The sequence below is a fragment of the Anser anser genome, assembly GCF_964211835.1.
Source record: "Anser anser genome assembly, chromosome: Z".
Lineage (NCBI taxonomy): Eukaryota > Metazoa > Chordata > Aves > Anseriformes > Anatidae > Anser > Anser anser.
In genome coordinates this window covers 68,335,930-68,351,703 of record NC_139723.1, presented here as the reverse complement: position 1 = coordinate 68,351,703, position 15,774 = coordinate 68,335,930, and the positions used below count along the sequence as shown (strand labels likewise).

General features: G+C 41.5%; 1 long non-coding RNA gene across 1 annotated transcript; it reads left to right on the top strand.

The window, feature by feature from the left end:
* The first annotated feature begins 2,915 nt into the window (after positions 1-2,915).
* Positions 2,916-7,447, top strand: LOC310890090. The gene is made up of 4 exons (XR_014577015.1): positions 2,916-3,155; positions 3,470-4,053; positions 4,824-4,943; positions 5,564-7,447. It is a non-coding gene; the product is annotated as an uncharacterized lncRNA (long non-coding RNA).
* Positions 7,448-15,774: the final 8,327 nt, after the last annotated feature.

Here is a 15,774-nt window from a genome sequence, read left to right as displayed (position 1 = left end):
CATGCCTTAAAAAAAAAGGGTGGGGTGGAAATGAGAAAAGGTCTCAGTGTAATGGCTGTACTTATACAGTAGAGCCCACATAAATAATGAAGTTCTCCTTTATCCTGTGCTTTTGGGTAAAGAAATAACTGCAGGCAGCTTGAGGGTAGATATTTGCTTTGGCCCCAACATTTCTGGAAGACATTTTGGACATAAAGTAGTGTATTGTTTGCAATGTTTGCACTGTTACAGCAATCTTAGTTCCTTTAGCAGAAAATACACTACAGGCTTGTAGAAAAGGCTTTGATGGGCATGACACCATATGCTCCCTCACATCCTCTGTGAAGAATTAACTGTACATTGAATTATACTGGTTTTATACCAACATCTGAGAATACTTTAGAGCCTTTTGCCATGCTTCTAAGCCAGAATTTGCCAGGAGTCTGTAAGATCAAGTAAAATATCAATGTCCTTCTTCCCTAATCGTTGCATAATGTTGGCATCACATATGAGGAATAAGATTTCCCTCCAGTTTATTATGGCTTTTGCTGGACAAACTTCTAAGCACTCTAAAATCCTTCATAAAAGAACAATTTATCTGGTAAGGAGTGTGTGGTCAGTGTGCCAGCATGAACTACTACTTGCTCACGTTGACTGCAATGAAGGCAAACAACTAGGGATGCTACCTATCAGAGCAAAGACATAAGCCTGAAATGGAAATTTTAGTTACTTCAAGGGATAAAAGGGTTAAAAGGCTCTAAAGCAAAATGTGTGACATAAAATTGAGAGACACTTCATTTCTAAGAGTCGGTATAGATGTTGGGAAACAGTACAGAGAATATCAAAACTGAGAAGGACGTGATTTACTTCTATCTGAGGTTTTGATAGGCAGAATTTAAAAAGAGGTTTTTGTCTTTGCAAGTTTATGGGATGTTTAAAGAGGAATTGGAAGCTGATTTTCCCCAGAACTTGCGCCTGTCCATGATCAAGAAATTGTTGTACCAGAGGAATGGCTTTTCTGGAAGTATTTGAATGTAAAGAGAAAAGGCTTCTGAGAAATTGTTGGTGTCCCAGATACCACAAAACTGGCCTGGAAGATTGTAGCAGGCTTTGTTTATTTTTGATGCAACTAAAGGAAACATGCCTTACAGACTATTACTGAGCACTGCACTTGTAAAATTAAGCATAAATTGGGATAGTAACAGAATTGTGACCTCTGCTATAGCATTCATTCATCCTCAGCATTTCCTTTGTGCTTCAGCAGAAACAACATGGTAATAAATATGCCTTTCTTGCTGTCTGCTTGCCTAAATACTGCAGTGTGCTGGGTGACTTTCCCTTGGAGGAGCAACTGAGGGCATGGAGTTGGGCTTTGTCTGTGGTGTGACCTACTCTTACTACATTGTTTTCCAAGAAGCAGTTTTAACTTGTTGTATTTGCCAGAAAATTGACAGCACACTTATTTTTTCAAAGACCAAACACTGGTTAAATGCTAATAAAAGCACTTTCTTTCTCTATTTAGTGATGTGACGTGGTGACGTCTCTATGGCACCACTTTTAATGCAATATCATACTCATTCTCTGGTATTGCTGTCTGGCTTTAATTTAGATATGCTGCTTGGATCTGTTTTGCCATGACTGTCTACAGCATATTCCTCTGTGAGTGAATTAGAAATGCACCATCAAAGTCTTAATGAAAATTTAATTTATAAATTCTTACTCTCAGAATATACAGGAAATGATTGATGTGATTTATGTCAGTTCTAAGCTTGTGAACAGAAGGTAGACTAGTTCATTTATGAGATGAGCAAGCTGACAGAGTGGGAACAGGATAATGCTCAGGACAAACCTCATCAACCCCCTAACTCTTTAAATAATGCTTTGGTGCCAAGGGTAGGATTCACCCCTCACCATGGCAGCTTGCCCCAAGGTCAAATGGGTGCACCTGCATGCACTTTTGGGGTACAGAAACGGCCCCATGTTTTCATCCCTGCAAATGAGTTTTTCAAAGTCCTTTAACTGATACTTGATGCAAACAGCAGAGCTATTTTGACAACTTCTGGAGGCACGGAGGACATGGCTGGGTGGTTTTCATGGCCTGTGAACCTCCTGGCCCTGGGAAGGGTGTGAGCTCTGTCTGCTGTCTCCTCTATCATGCTGAGTTATTGCAAAGGTTTGAAATCGGTGTCATAACAAATGTACAGGCTTGGGAAAAAGTTTTGAGGTCAGACCCGACAGGAGGAATAATGGCCTTTTCCCAAGACTGTCTCTTTCCCACAGGTGCCTGTAGATAACCATATGATGATGAAGCTGATAAGATAATTAAGCTGCTAAAGGCAGGCAGCATTTGAGGATAAATCTGGCAGCTGCTCTGTGAAGTGGCTTTGGTTGAAAGCTGTGTCCTGGTGGGGTGAGCTGCACAAACCATGCTGCAGAGCCAACTACAAACACTTTTTTTGGCACAGAGAATGGTGTCAGACTGATTCACAGGATCACAAGTAGGTTGTGGCTTGAGAATTGCTTTATTAAGCAAAGCTGTCAAAGTAGGAGCTTGTTTCTTAGGTAAATCAATTGCCCTAATTCAGGCCATGTAGTGAAGATACATTAGTCCCAGAGGGCAGGTTTCTTAGCTGCCCCACATGCAGTTGGCTGGGAAGCCATGTGTTTGCCAGCAGCTGCCTTCTGGGATTTCCTTGCAATCCCTAGCCCTATAGGACATGAGGCCTTTCTTAAATAAGTGTTTTCTACTGGGAGAATGTTCTCCCAGAAGTTCTGAGTTATTTATCCATTGTGATTAAACTAAAATAATTGCTTCTAATAAGGAATAGCTGAAAACCCAAAGGTTAGTCAGCACTCCATGAGCAGCAAATAACTCACTGTTAGTTCTTTAAATGCTGTCCATCAGCAGTTGGTGCCAGCTACCTGAAATACTTCATGTGACTGAGGAGGAGGAAAAACTAACATTTTATCTTCTGAGCAAATATTCACGTGTTCTAATCGAAGATGAAAGTAACTCCTGGTATTTTTAGGAGTTGCTATGTGCTGTCTTTCAAGGAGTCTAGCAGCCAGATGGGAGCTGACTGTGTTGAATTAGGATATAGCTGCTTAATATGATAAAATTACCAGCAGTGTAGCTCTGTCTCAAAATTTGTTGAGAAGTTGTCTTTGGGATGATGGTAAGAGTTTATGATTCAATATATGGGCATAGCTAAATCTCAGAGAAATGATCTTCTTCAGACTGGTAGATTCCTTTAGCACTGCCTTACAATACCTTTCTAGGAGGCATCTCCATTTGTGGATTAGCTCTGATTTTAAGTTTGGTCTGTGATTAAAATGAAACATTTATTCTTATTTTGTTGAGCTAAAAAACAGGTTATTTTTCACATTTTTTGAATTATTCAGTGTTATGTTCAGGAACGTTCCTAAACAAAGTTATTTTTTAAATGAAAAATCAAAGCATTTCTTAATATTTCTGTTCCTTTCTCTCCAGGCTCTTTCAGCTGAAACTAATCAATAAATCATATGCCTGTCTGAAAATAGTTATAGATGTACCCAAATCTGCATTTTTAGCTAACAAATTATTCAACCAAAAAATCTTATCCTGCACTCTGTGAGATAATTCTGCCTTTTTAATTTATTGAAAGAAATCAACACCCCAGTGTAAATGCAGAACAGGCTGTGGAATGTTATTCTGTGCACTTCTGTAGAAGAAACTATTTCCCTTCCAGTCAAAGATCATTTTTCAGAGCTGCATGAGTCTGATAAAACTAGAATTATATAGCTTTGACTTCTATTGTTTCAAAGTATAATTAAATAGAAATGAGTGGGTGCACAAAGCGTATTGATGGAATTAGGAGTTCCAAACAAGGTTTTAAAGAACACAAATGTCCAGAGATGCTGCCTGACAGAGCTGCGTGGGACATGCATGAATCACAGTGGGAGCGGAGGAGAAAAATCAGCTTCCATCAGCCAAGAACAGCATATTACACTGAGAGGCAGAAGTGGTGCTATTGAAACTTGATCTATTCTATGTGCCAGGGAGCCTCTGAGGATCACAGATGGAAAAAGAAAAAGGTGCTTTTGGAAACGGGAAAGATAAGAATCAAAATGTGATCTTTGGTTGTCCCTTTATGAGAACAGAGGAGAATCTGGCTCCTGATGACTCTGGTGACATCAATGAGCACGATCACTTTAGGTTCCATGAAATGGTGACATTGTCATTGCTGGGGGGTTCTTAACAGAACTCATTATTTATTTTTATTTGGTGTTGGAAAGGGTATCAAACAGGACTAAGCAGAATTAGGAAAGCAGAAAGTAGAGTTTTTTAAAGGCTTCATTATGTTTTTAATAGTTCAAGGACATGGAATGTTCTGAAATTGTAAACCTGGATTAAATACCATTGTTTGCAAGGACATTTTGCCCTACCACAAAATCCCCATCAGCTTTGGTGAGTGGTTTCCAAGGCAGAAAACCTGGACCCGTTCTGGATCTGTTGTGGCATCAGGGTTGGGAGCAGCAGGACTGACTCTCCCTGTTGTGGAGATGATGGGTCTCCCTTGCAGAGCTGGGTTGGGCAGCTCCCAGCACTGCTGGTTCCCTTCAGCCAGCACATTGGAGCAGAAGCTACAGGTAGGGGTGGTGCCAATCCTGGACTGACTAGCGAGAGCTATTCCTCATGCTCATTTCAGGTAGAGTTTCTGTTTATGATGATATATGAGTAGGCAGGGATTATACTACAACTGCACAAGCTTACTGGGCCATTGTTAAAGCTCTGGGGTTTCATATACAATTGGATTTTGCCAGTATCATTTTTAAAAATCAATTGCGTATTTATTCCCTTAAAGAATTAACATCAGTGGATATGACAGCAGTAATTAAGCCTGCAAAATAAATGGGGCAACAGCTTTGGAGAGATGAGATTTCTCCTTCAAGTTACACAGAAAGCGGCAACACCAGTGCTGGAGGTGAGTTGGCTATGTTCTGCCAAGCAAGGCCAGTTAGGGCCACAGACACTCTGGGGGTGTAAAATCATCATTTTGCACATTCCGTATTTGTTTAGGACTCAATGAAAAGAACAAAGCTTTCTGCTTTCCCTCAGGGAGCTTGTAGAGAGATCCCTTTCCAGCCAGCTGTGTGCTATGTCTTGGTGGCTGATCCCACCTGTCCCTGCTCCTCCTGGGGCTGTGTCACTGCCAGTGCTCTCCTAGGTGCCTGCCAAAGGGTAAGAGCTGCCAAAGGGCAGTGCTTAAGATGAGGACTAAACCCCTATTTATCCCTATGGAATTACCCTTAACACCCGTCATTTCACCCATCTGATTGAAAAGGCCATCTTTACGTGTGAGGGTCAGGTATGGGCAGATAAGTTGGAACTTGTGAGCTGGCTCTGCTGCTGATAGGAAAATGGAGGAGGAGCAGTGATCTGGACTTGTGGTAGAGGGGGACCACAGGAACCTCAGGAGGGGCCACTGGGCATGGAGGGAGACATGCAGTACGTGACTGTGCCCATGGCTAGCTTTTGTGAAGGGTGGCTGGTTTGTTGTCAGTGGAAAACTCTGGGATCATGCTCCTTTCTGCTTGTTTTTAGGCAGGCCATCTTGCTCTGACCTTTTGAGTTGCAGGAGAGATGTAGGAAGGAAGAGCTTTCTTGTGATAAGAGCAGGATCCTACACTGCACGTTCTGGATCAAAACAGGAAACATTTGCTGGCACCAACCCCTCCTCTGTCTGCATTGCAGCTCCCTGATGCCCAAAGTTTGAGAGGTGTGTTCTTGCTTGACCTCCTCCCTCCACATTGTCATGTAGCTAACATAAGCTTGTTATCCCTTCATTTTTGTGGTCACAAGGGGCATGAAGAGCTGTGTAATGGATAGAGGGGAGGGGGTTAATATAGAGCCTTCCAATTCTGCTTGGCATTTTATTTTATTTTATTTTATTTTATTTTATTTTATTTTATTTTTCTCCTTGGTAACTTCTCCTTTTTCTCAGCAGGATGGTGAGGTCAATATCCAAACTTACTCTTGAGCCTTGCTTGGCCAACCCAGTTTTGACCCCTAGTATTTTTTCTTTTCAAAGCCACTCATGGTTTGATCCCTCAATGTCCTTGTGTTTACAGGAGGAAATGTGTTTTGTGTGGGGCCATGGGAGGCCTGAGCAGAGGTATCACCCCTTCCCTCAGCCTGCCAGCCCAACCAGCCTTCCTTACTGTGGGACACTGACAGCATCCACTGGCTTCGCCCCCAGACTTGCTGGGGGTACATTGCATTCCACTGCCTAGGTCACTGGTGAGGATGCTCAATAACATCAGCCCCAACAGGCTCTCCTGAGAAATGTCATCCGTAGCTAGTTGTCAGCTGGACATGGAATTTTTGTATCTTTGATCCTAAATGCCCCTCTGCTTCTCCGGCATACCCTGCATTTCTCTAAGATGGTTTTTAGTTTGAATGTGAGGATACTGCATACCAAAAGTCTTGCAAAAGTCCAAATCTACTTTAATATTGCTATCCTTGACTTTCATTCTTTTATGCATTTTTTAGTTTAAAAAAGCAAAACAACACCCATATATATATGCATATATATAAGCATATCTTATTTTGGAAAAAAAAAGTAAAAATAAAAAATATTTTATATATTAAAAAAACTATATCAAATTTCAGTAGCTTTGCTGCATGATATTTTTAAGTACTCTAGTATTCTCACACACCTCCTTTAGAAACATGAGGTACAAACATCTCTCCGTGGTAGCTGCTTTAATATCTGCAATGCCTGGAGTTGCTAAGCAAGGGACGAAATTATTCTTACTGCTATCAGAGTATGTCCTAGAGTATGGCCTAGGGGAGGTGGGGTCCTAGAAGAAAATGCAGAATTGCTGAGACCAGCCATTGTTTTGTGGTGGTGTTTGTGGTTCAGCTGCAGAATGAAAGAGAAACCATGAAACAGTTATCTTTAACAAAAAGTAAATTAGATACAATAAAAACAAATCAAGACAAAACAACAACAACAAAAAGCTCAGTATTGACTGTAAAGGGTTATGAGTGAGCTTTTGCTTAACAAACTGCCAGATGCTCTGTAAACATCACATTAAATTTTGCATAACTGGAAGGGCAAAGTTTTCAGGAGGATTTGAAGTACGGAGCCTACCAAATGTGATAAGAGACCTTCAATCACTTTCTATTTTTGTGCCTACTTGTATTGCACCTGCTTTTCTCAGATCATTTCTGGCCACTGCCAGAGGTTTTGGAAGTAAGAAATACTACTTGTCCCAGCATTTCTGGGACAGCTCAGGCTTCAGCATGGCAAAACATGTGTCTAAATTCAAGTCTGCATTTATGACTGCTGTTTAGGAAGAATGCAGTCCTGGAGTTGAATGCCTCCGTATAAACACGTGCTTACAATTATTTACTTTCATGAATTGGACCATTTCATACCTATTACACATTTTGCAAGCAAAGGCACACCAGTTAGCAGTCCCCTGGCACCAACAGGAGAGATCTGTGGCCTTCTTCATGCTGTTACCAGCAGTATGAGATTTGGCTGCACTGAAGGGAACGTCCCAGGTGGTGGTTGGAGGTGATGGCTGGAGGAGGCTGTGAGGAACATTGGCCGTCATGGTGCAGGGGTAAGGGTGCTGTGCTGAGGCCTCCCCTTCTCACTGAGCCCCGTCCGCTCCCTCAGGACAGCCGTTCTGTGCTGTCAAAACATGAACAACAGCTCCTCATTCATCCTGAAAACTTGTTCTTAAGATCCGGCCACAGTCTGCACTCTGTTTTCTGTCACCTTTAGCTGGGTTTTAATCTGCTTCACCTGGGCTGTCCCACACGGGTGACAGATGCCTTCTCAAAGAAAAAAGACATTGACTGCTTCAGTCTCATTAAGTGAGAGGTTTCGTTTTGGCTTTGTTTCCCTTTCCTGTATGAAGTTGCTTTTGCTTTGTTTTCAGTTTGTGTTGTACATTGGTGGGTGCAATGTCCCTTCTATCCCTTCTCTAAACCCTGCTGCCAATACACAGACTGACCCTTCAGTCCCATACTTCTCCCCAGCTTTTGGCAAAGCAGTGCTTGATCTGAGCACTGCAAAGATATTCCTCATCAAATGTTTGGCATGCCGTCTGTGTGTACATGACCATACAGATTTTCTACCTCACCAAAGAGCTGAATAGCAACACCCTATGTTCCTTGAACAAAAGCAGAGAGCACTGCTGGCAAGCTGAAATGGGATCACACCGAGAGTAACCATCCAGTGCTGGTTTGCTGAGAGAAGGGAAGCTTTCAGGTGCTGATGAACACTAACCCCTAGTGCTAGCTCGTAGAAAACTCACAGCCAGTCGGGTAGGGCTTGGCAAGTACCAGGAGAAAGCTCCAGATAAAACAGGAATTGGTGGCTCCTGTCAGTGTTTCCAGCTGTACTGCTGTTTTCTTCACTTTGTGGTAAAAGAAATGGGGCTGAGTGGCAGCTATCGTTAAGCTATTTCCTGGCAACGTGCAGGATAAGCTTATTTGGAAACAAACATACTTAAGAAAACTTGACATCTATCCCTACTCATGACATGATTTCTCCAGCAGGCTTTCCTACACATATTGCAGCCAGACCTGTTACTGTGCACTCTGCTGTAAATATAATGTGGTGGTCTGTTTCTGCTTTTCTGTCCTTTTTCTTTTCCCCCCTGTTTTTCCCTTCTTTACTCTAATATATGTCTTGCCTGTCTGCAGAGGAGTGCATGGAAAAATGGTGCATGGAGAGAATGGGGTATATGTATATTTTAACATCTTCTGTTTTATTCAGGTCCTTCCTCTCTGAACCCCAGGGAAATCCTTTCTGTGGAGACGCCTGCCTGCATTTGAGAGGGAGTTTATTTTCTGACTCTGACCACGAAGCACCATGCAACCTAAAAAATATATCCCCTCCTTCACCCTTTTCCTCAACTAAAGCACTCATTTTCACAGACATAACATCAGAAACTGCATTCTACAAGATAACTAATATAACATCATTATGTGGATAAAATGAAAATTCAGTTCTTCTTCCCCTCTGGAAGTTGGGCTAAAATAACAAAATCAATAAAAAGTGGAGAAAATGCTTCTGTTTTGCAATTGCATTTTCTCACCATTATGTCAGCCAATGGGTGCTGGCAAAACCTTACAAAAGACAGGAGTTTTTGTTTAAGGTGCACATTGTTGCATCAGTAATGTGTATGGCAATATCTTAGTCTACCTGAGATATCATAGCATTTTTTTTCTGTTCTTTTAAAAATAAAGTTGTAGAACAAACCCTATTACACTGTTAAAATATTCCTGATGGACTATTTTATTAGCTTGTGTTATTGTTGTTTTGTTCTTGACAGCTTCAGAAAAAAAAATTAAATTACTGTCTGGCTGCATTAAGAAAAAGATTTGCAAGGTACACCTAAAGAGGCCTATTTATGGGCAGCACAAACAAAAGCAATCTAGAGTAAAATTTTACATAGGGGAGGAGCCAGAGAGCTGATGGGCAGTTACTTACCTTTGTGATAGTTACAATAAGCCACGTGCTTGAGAATATCACATGGACATTAGCTGTTATTGTTTTGGTGTGGAACTGGCCAGGTTGGTTTGGTCCACCCACCACAAGGTGCTGAGAGGCAGTGCCAGGCCAGTGGCTTTCACAAGAGCGTGATGAAACTGGCTGGCTATAGGGTACAACTTCTTCTGTGTTTGAAGATAGCAGTGGGTGGGCATCCAGAACTTCTGCTGAGGCTGGAATCATGCTTCATGAAAATGTTAGGATAGTGATATTTTTTACTAAAATACCTTATATATATATATATAATATATATATATTTAATCTGGAATATGCCCATCACAAGGTTAGAAGGGACCTCTGGAGATCATCTAGACCAACCCCCTGCTCAAGCCGGGTCACCTAGAACATGTTGCACAGGGTTGCATCCGGGAGGGTTTTGAATATCTCCAGAGAAAGAGACTCCATAGCCTTCTTGAGCAACTTGTTCCAGTGCTCTGTCACCCTCACAGTAAAGAAGTGTTTTCTCATATTCAGCTGGAATTTCCTGTGTTTCAGTTTGTGCCCATTGCCTCTCGGGTCCTCCAATTTCAGCCAAGACACTCCAGGAATCTGAGGGTTTGGTGGGATGCCTGTGAGTGTATGTAAATGCTTCTCTAGTCCTAACCAACCCTCCCTCCTCCACCCACCAATGTTATTTGAAGCATCTTTAGTACAGAGAAGGACCATTTCATGAGCTGCAAGAGTCGTTTTGCATATTTCATATATATATATATATATATGTAAAATACACATCTATGTATAAAACTATATCTATATATACACATATGTATTTATATATTTATATATTTATATGTCCAAACACTCTCTTCTGGGTACTTGGGGTTTTGAAGGTCCTGTATCCCCCAAAGTGCTTGGGGGTTGCTTGATCACAGGGAATGAATTATTTTGAAGCCCAGGCACATGCATCCCACTTGCGCCAAACAGCTCTGTTACGTGGCCAAGTCTGTAGTGCTGTACACATGTAAGTTGGTGCATTGTGTCTGACTACATGCTGCTCCATGTTTGGTTGCTGTCTCTGTGTGCAATGAATATCTCCCCCACAGTTAGCAGTCCACACTGTCAGATATTCTGCAAATCATTATGGTTCTGTGAAAGCATGGGAAAAACTGTGTCCTATCAAGGAAGGTGTAGAATTTGTGCATAAACTATAGGAAACACCAGACTGGCAATTGCAACAGTGGCTGATATATTTTCAAGATCATCAAGAAGGATTCTGCAGCTTACAGCTCCATTTTTCAAATTGGGAATAAGCCTTGCATCAATGGTACTTGTGGGTATGGGAAGAGGAACAAAAATGTGATGTGAGAAGTGAGCATATGAAGTATGGAGGGTTTCCTTGCTCTTGAATATCTTTTTATCTGGAAAAAAAAAAAAAACAAAAAACCAACCAAATAAAAAACCCCCACAAAACCAAAACAAAACAGCAAGAAACACAACAACAACAACCAAAATAAAAACAAACTAATAAAAAACAAAACCCAAACCAAAACCTATATAGGATAAGACTGTGGTTCCATTTAAGTGTAGAAGTGCAAGACTTCCTGGCCAGTACATGTGTGTGTGAGAGAGGGAATCAGTGCAGCTTTTCCCTGCCTTGTTAGCTGGCCATTTTATGATTTTTGATGTGTGAGGTGTACCTAGAGACTTCTGCTAAGGCAACTCATCTGAAGCTACCTTTGTATCATGGTGCTATCTGTAGTACAGGGCCTCTGCTATTGCTGCACTCTTACATTGACTGGTCACACATTCCACTACTGTAAAATTTGAAACTTGTGTAAGCAGCTCATTGCTCAACTCTGCACACAGCTGTGCCTGGCAATGTGCTCAGCAGGTCCTTCCATGTCCTGGTCTTTATCCATCAACTTTTGTGTGCTGTGTTACATAGACTCTGCACTGTGCTTCTCACTTGCAAAAGCAAGTACAATAATCAGGCAGTCTATCTGCAGTGTGGCCTATCTCTGCATAAGTAGCTATTCCCACCCGGGAAGGGTGGACAGGACCCACAGCAGCTGCATGTCCTGGTTGTGAGCTGTGGCCTGAGACATCACGAGGTGAGACGTGAGCCTCTAGAGGTCACTGACACACCAGACCCGGTGGCAAGAGACAGGGCTGCTCTGGGCGAGGTTTTACAGCAAGCTGTAAGTAAATTGCAACCAAGAGTAGAGCAGATTTTGTGTTTGAGATCTACTGCAAAGGCATGAATGAATAAGAGGTTATGGCTTGTCCAGAGAACATGTTTAAAGCCCGTGGAGGCCCTATACCACTCTGTGGCAAATAGCTTCATGTGCAGTGGGATGGAGGTTTAATGCATTCAACAGCAAAAAACTGCTGTGTAAGGAGCTGCAGCTGTAGGGCATGGGCATGAAGCTGATGTCCTGAAGAGTCGACAGGGAGTAGGGGGAGCCTCCTAACCACAGTGGCCTCTGGGTACTGTGTCAAAGACTGCTAGGCTGGCCACATAGCTGTTTTCCCAACCTCGCATGCAATGCAGTGATGCAGAATGCTGTTGCTATACATAAGCAATGCCTGGATTCCCAAAGTCAAAAATGAGTCAGAAAAATTAAATGATTAATTCATTTCTATGGCACCTTCTTGTACCACCCTATTAGAAACCCCAAAGGGCTGGGAGAAACCAACAATCTGCTGACAGCAGTCCGTACTTGCCCCGTGTGTGTAAACTGCCCCATTCTGGTATTAACAGAACTGAGGAAGAGTGTAGTGAGGCAGAGAGCCCTGGCTGGGGTGGAGGAGGAACTGTGGTAAGGGGGGATCTGGGCTGGATAGGACCTGGGGTGGCCATGAGCCTAGCTCAGGCACCTGAAACGTGCTGCAATATCTGCAGGTCTCCCTGAGAAAGAAAAAAGGAAGGGGTTACAGGGATGTCAGCCAAGGCATGCCTAGTAGTAATGCACAAGGAGTGTTCCCTTTGTAGTTAATCACTAATGTTTAAATGAATTGTATCTTCTAATGTATTTCCCCTTGAAGTCACAAAGTCAGACAATAAAACAGAGCTCGACAGTTCACAGCCATGAACATGTAAATGTTATTGAAAAGCCAGGACATGGTGGGGATAATGCCGGTGGGGGATTGTCCGTCTGCACTGACCTGGGTGTAGCCGCCTGCCTTTCTCAGCATTGTTCCTCTCGCACTTTGAGCACAGTGGAGAGGAACTCCTGCCCCACGCGTTCCCACTGCCCCATGCTCCCCATGCCTGCACGCCAGGAACTCCCTGCCGGCCCCTCCTTCCTCAGCGGCCTCCTGCACAGGGCTGATCGCCTTCGGTCAGAAAATCTGCTGGGCTTTGCACAAATGTCTCCTAATGTAAATACTAGAGAGCTATAGAAACCCTCTCTGTTGGTGCCGGCTCTTCTAAGCTCTGCTTTCAAAGTGCTGACTGCGTTGCTTCTTATCATAAGTCAGTCTCAGCAATTAACTTTCTTTTGATCACTTGGGTGTGTGCTCTTTTTTCTTTTTAAATACACTTTTAATAGTACATGAATGCAGTGACCAAATATACAAGCATAAGGTTTTTAATTTAACGGAAATTATAATTAATTTCTTTGTAAACTGGCCAGACATTATCATACTCCTTTAATGCAAAAATGTAGTTTTGAATTACAGTTTTGTAGAGGAGAATAGTAATGAGGAACATTATTTTAGAATAAACAGTTTATGAGTGTGTAGGAAGATGGCAATATTGGCAAATGGATTTTACATGCAATATGTTATTTAAACTCCAATACATCTTACCATGCTGTTTCACATTAAAAGCTGTATGAGTGACTGATGAAATTTTATTGCCCATATTGGCACAGCACTTGGGTGCTGTTGCCTCTGAATGTGTATCTAATTGGGATATGGGCCAGTCCTGCACCTTGCCCCTAAGCACTTGTGGTCCTGACAGCCCCATGCCACCCTCAGTCTTTGCTATTCACTCCCAATGAACACAGAAGAACATTTCAGCCATTAGCAAATGGATCCTCAATGGGATTCACTCACTGAGCTGTTGTGTGCTGGACTCCTCTTTGTGCACCCTGCATTGCATATTGCTGAATGTTGCTGTACCCCCGCCGAAACATTCTGCTCCATGCGTTATTAGACCCATGTGAAATGAAATTGTAAGAGAATTGGAGCTCTAAACAAAATTTGAGGTTGTTTTAGTGTGAAGTTTAGTGTTTGCTATTAACAATTTACATATTAAAAGCTCTTCATAGACTAGAGCATGTCTCATCTCTCACAGTAGTTGGGAAACTCTGTGGTATGTTCTGCTGAGCAACATCACATTTCTGGGGTTAACCCTCACAGGTCACAAGACATGGTATTTTTTATTTTTATTTTTATTTTTTGCTGAAGTCACAAATGTTAAAAACAAATCCCTCTCAGTTTAGTGAGTAAGAGCACAACCTTCTTGCAGCATATGTGTACACTGCATTTTTAATGCAACATGTGACAGAAGTGTTGCTGTAAACTTTTTGATGAATACGTGACCAGAAAGCTCAACTCTTCATGCTGCTTGTGGAAGTGTAAGGACAGTACTACATTTCCTGGTACCTGCTCCGGTCGGAACTCTTGGATTCATTAGCTTGGTGATATTTTTGATAAGAAGAACTTCCATACAAATCAGTTGAAGGTCCAGTTAAAGAAGTGTCCTATTGCAGGCAATGAACTCCAATGAATGCTTAAAGAATAGAATGAAGAACAAGGAATGTATCAAGTGATTATCTTCATCTCCAGTAACTGAAGCTTTAAGAATTTCCCCTAGTAAGGTTTGCATTTGGACCTTTGTGTAGACCAATAACTACCAGTGGGTTTATCCTCCACAAAATCCATTTTTTTTTTTTAATTCCTTTTATACTGTAGCCTCCACAACATCCTGTGATAATGAATTCCACACTTCAATTAAGAAGTTATGTGGAAAAAGCATTTCCTTTTTTTTTAAGCCTGATCATTTCTTTGGTTGCATCCAGGTTTTTGTGTTGTGATGAGACATGAAAAATCACTCTCTCTACAATTTTTTTTCATGCCATTTATCCATTTATAGTCTTTTACCATATTCTCTTCATAGCTTGCTTTTATAGTATTTGATTTCCATTTACCACTTTTCTTTAACTTTGCCAAGTATTCTTCAAGAAACCTAAACTATTAAGATTTAACCAGAATGATAAATTAGAAAGGTCAAATGAAAAAGTGAGTTGGTTTGGTCTGTCTTTTGCAGAAGTTCTTACAAAACCTGTTGTCTTTTTGGACTGCTTTGTCTGTAGCTTTTTAAGTTTTGCATGTACCATGAAGTGGGATGACATGAACTACCTGCAGTCCAGAAAATACATCTCTGTCATAACTCTGCAAATGGAATTATAATTACATTACGTGCTTTGACCTATCTTGCCTTCATAAACTTTCAATTTAAAAAAAAAAAAAAAAGTTCTGTTGGAAACCATTGATCTGTGGTGTTTTTAGTGCCTTGGCTGTCCTATAGACTTTTGACTAATGTAATTTGTCGTTATGCATATCTACTTAAGGTTATTCTTTTTTCACCCACGTATGTTATTTTGCAGTCACTAGAATTTCATCTGTCACTTCATTCTGGCCACCCTGCTGTTCTCCACTGTGATGTTCTTCAGCACACCTCCACAAACAAATTTAAGCTGGATAAGCCTATTCCAAATCCATTTTATTATTTTGAACAATTCAGGCCAGAAATGGTGTAAACTGGCTTGTTAACTGGTGTCACCCTTCATGTGCAGAAAGTTGTTTTTCATAGCTAGATTAGCTTGTGCATCAGGAGAAGCTGATGGCCAGCCAAATAGGAGGAGCTGCAATATACTGTGATGACTCTGGCTTTTTTATTTGTGTGTTTACAGGTAGCTTTTACAACCCGTCATTATGCTTGTGGTTGACTTTTGGGAATATCGGTTTTAATTTACTTCCCTTTATACATGTGGATGAGAGGGTATGGTGGGCACATCCTTTTCTGTGAAACATTACCATATCCTGGAATGGGAAGAAGTAGTTCTGTCAACGTTAATGCACCTACCTTTCCTCTCCAGAGGCTTGCATACCTAATACATCGTTACGTCCAGTAAGAGAGAAACACTGGCTTCTATCTATTCGAGACCAGCATATAAGAGAAGTAATTCCAGACTACCTGTGAGTAATTTGTGAGTAGCCTACAATGTGAGGCAACATGTGTTGTTAGAAATTAATATATTTCAGTATTAAAAACAATATGGAAATTACAATA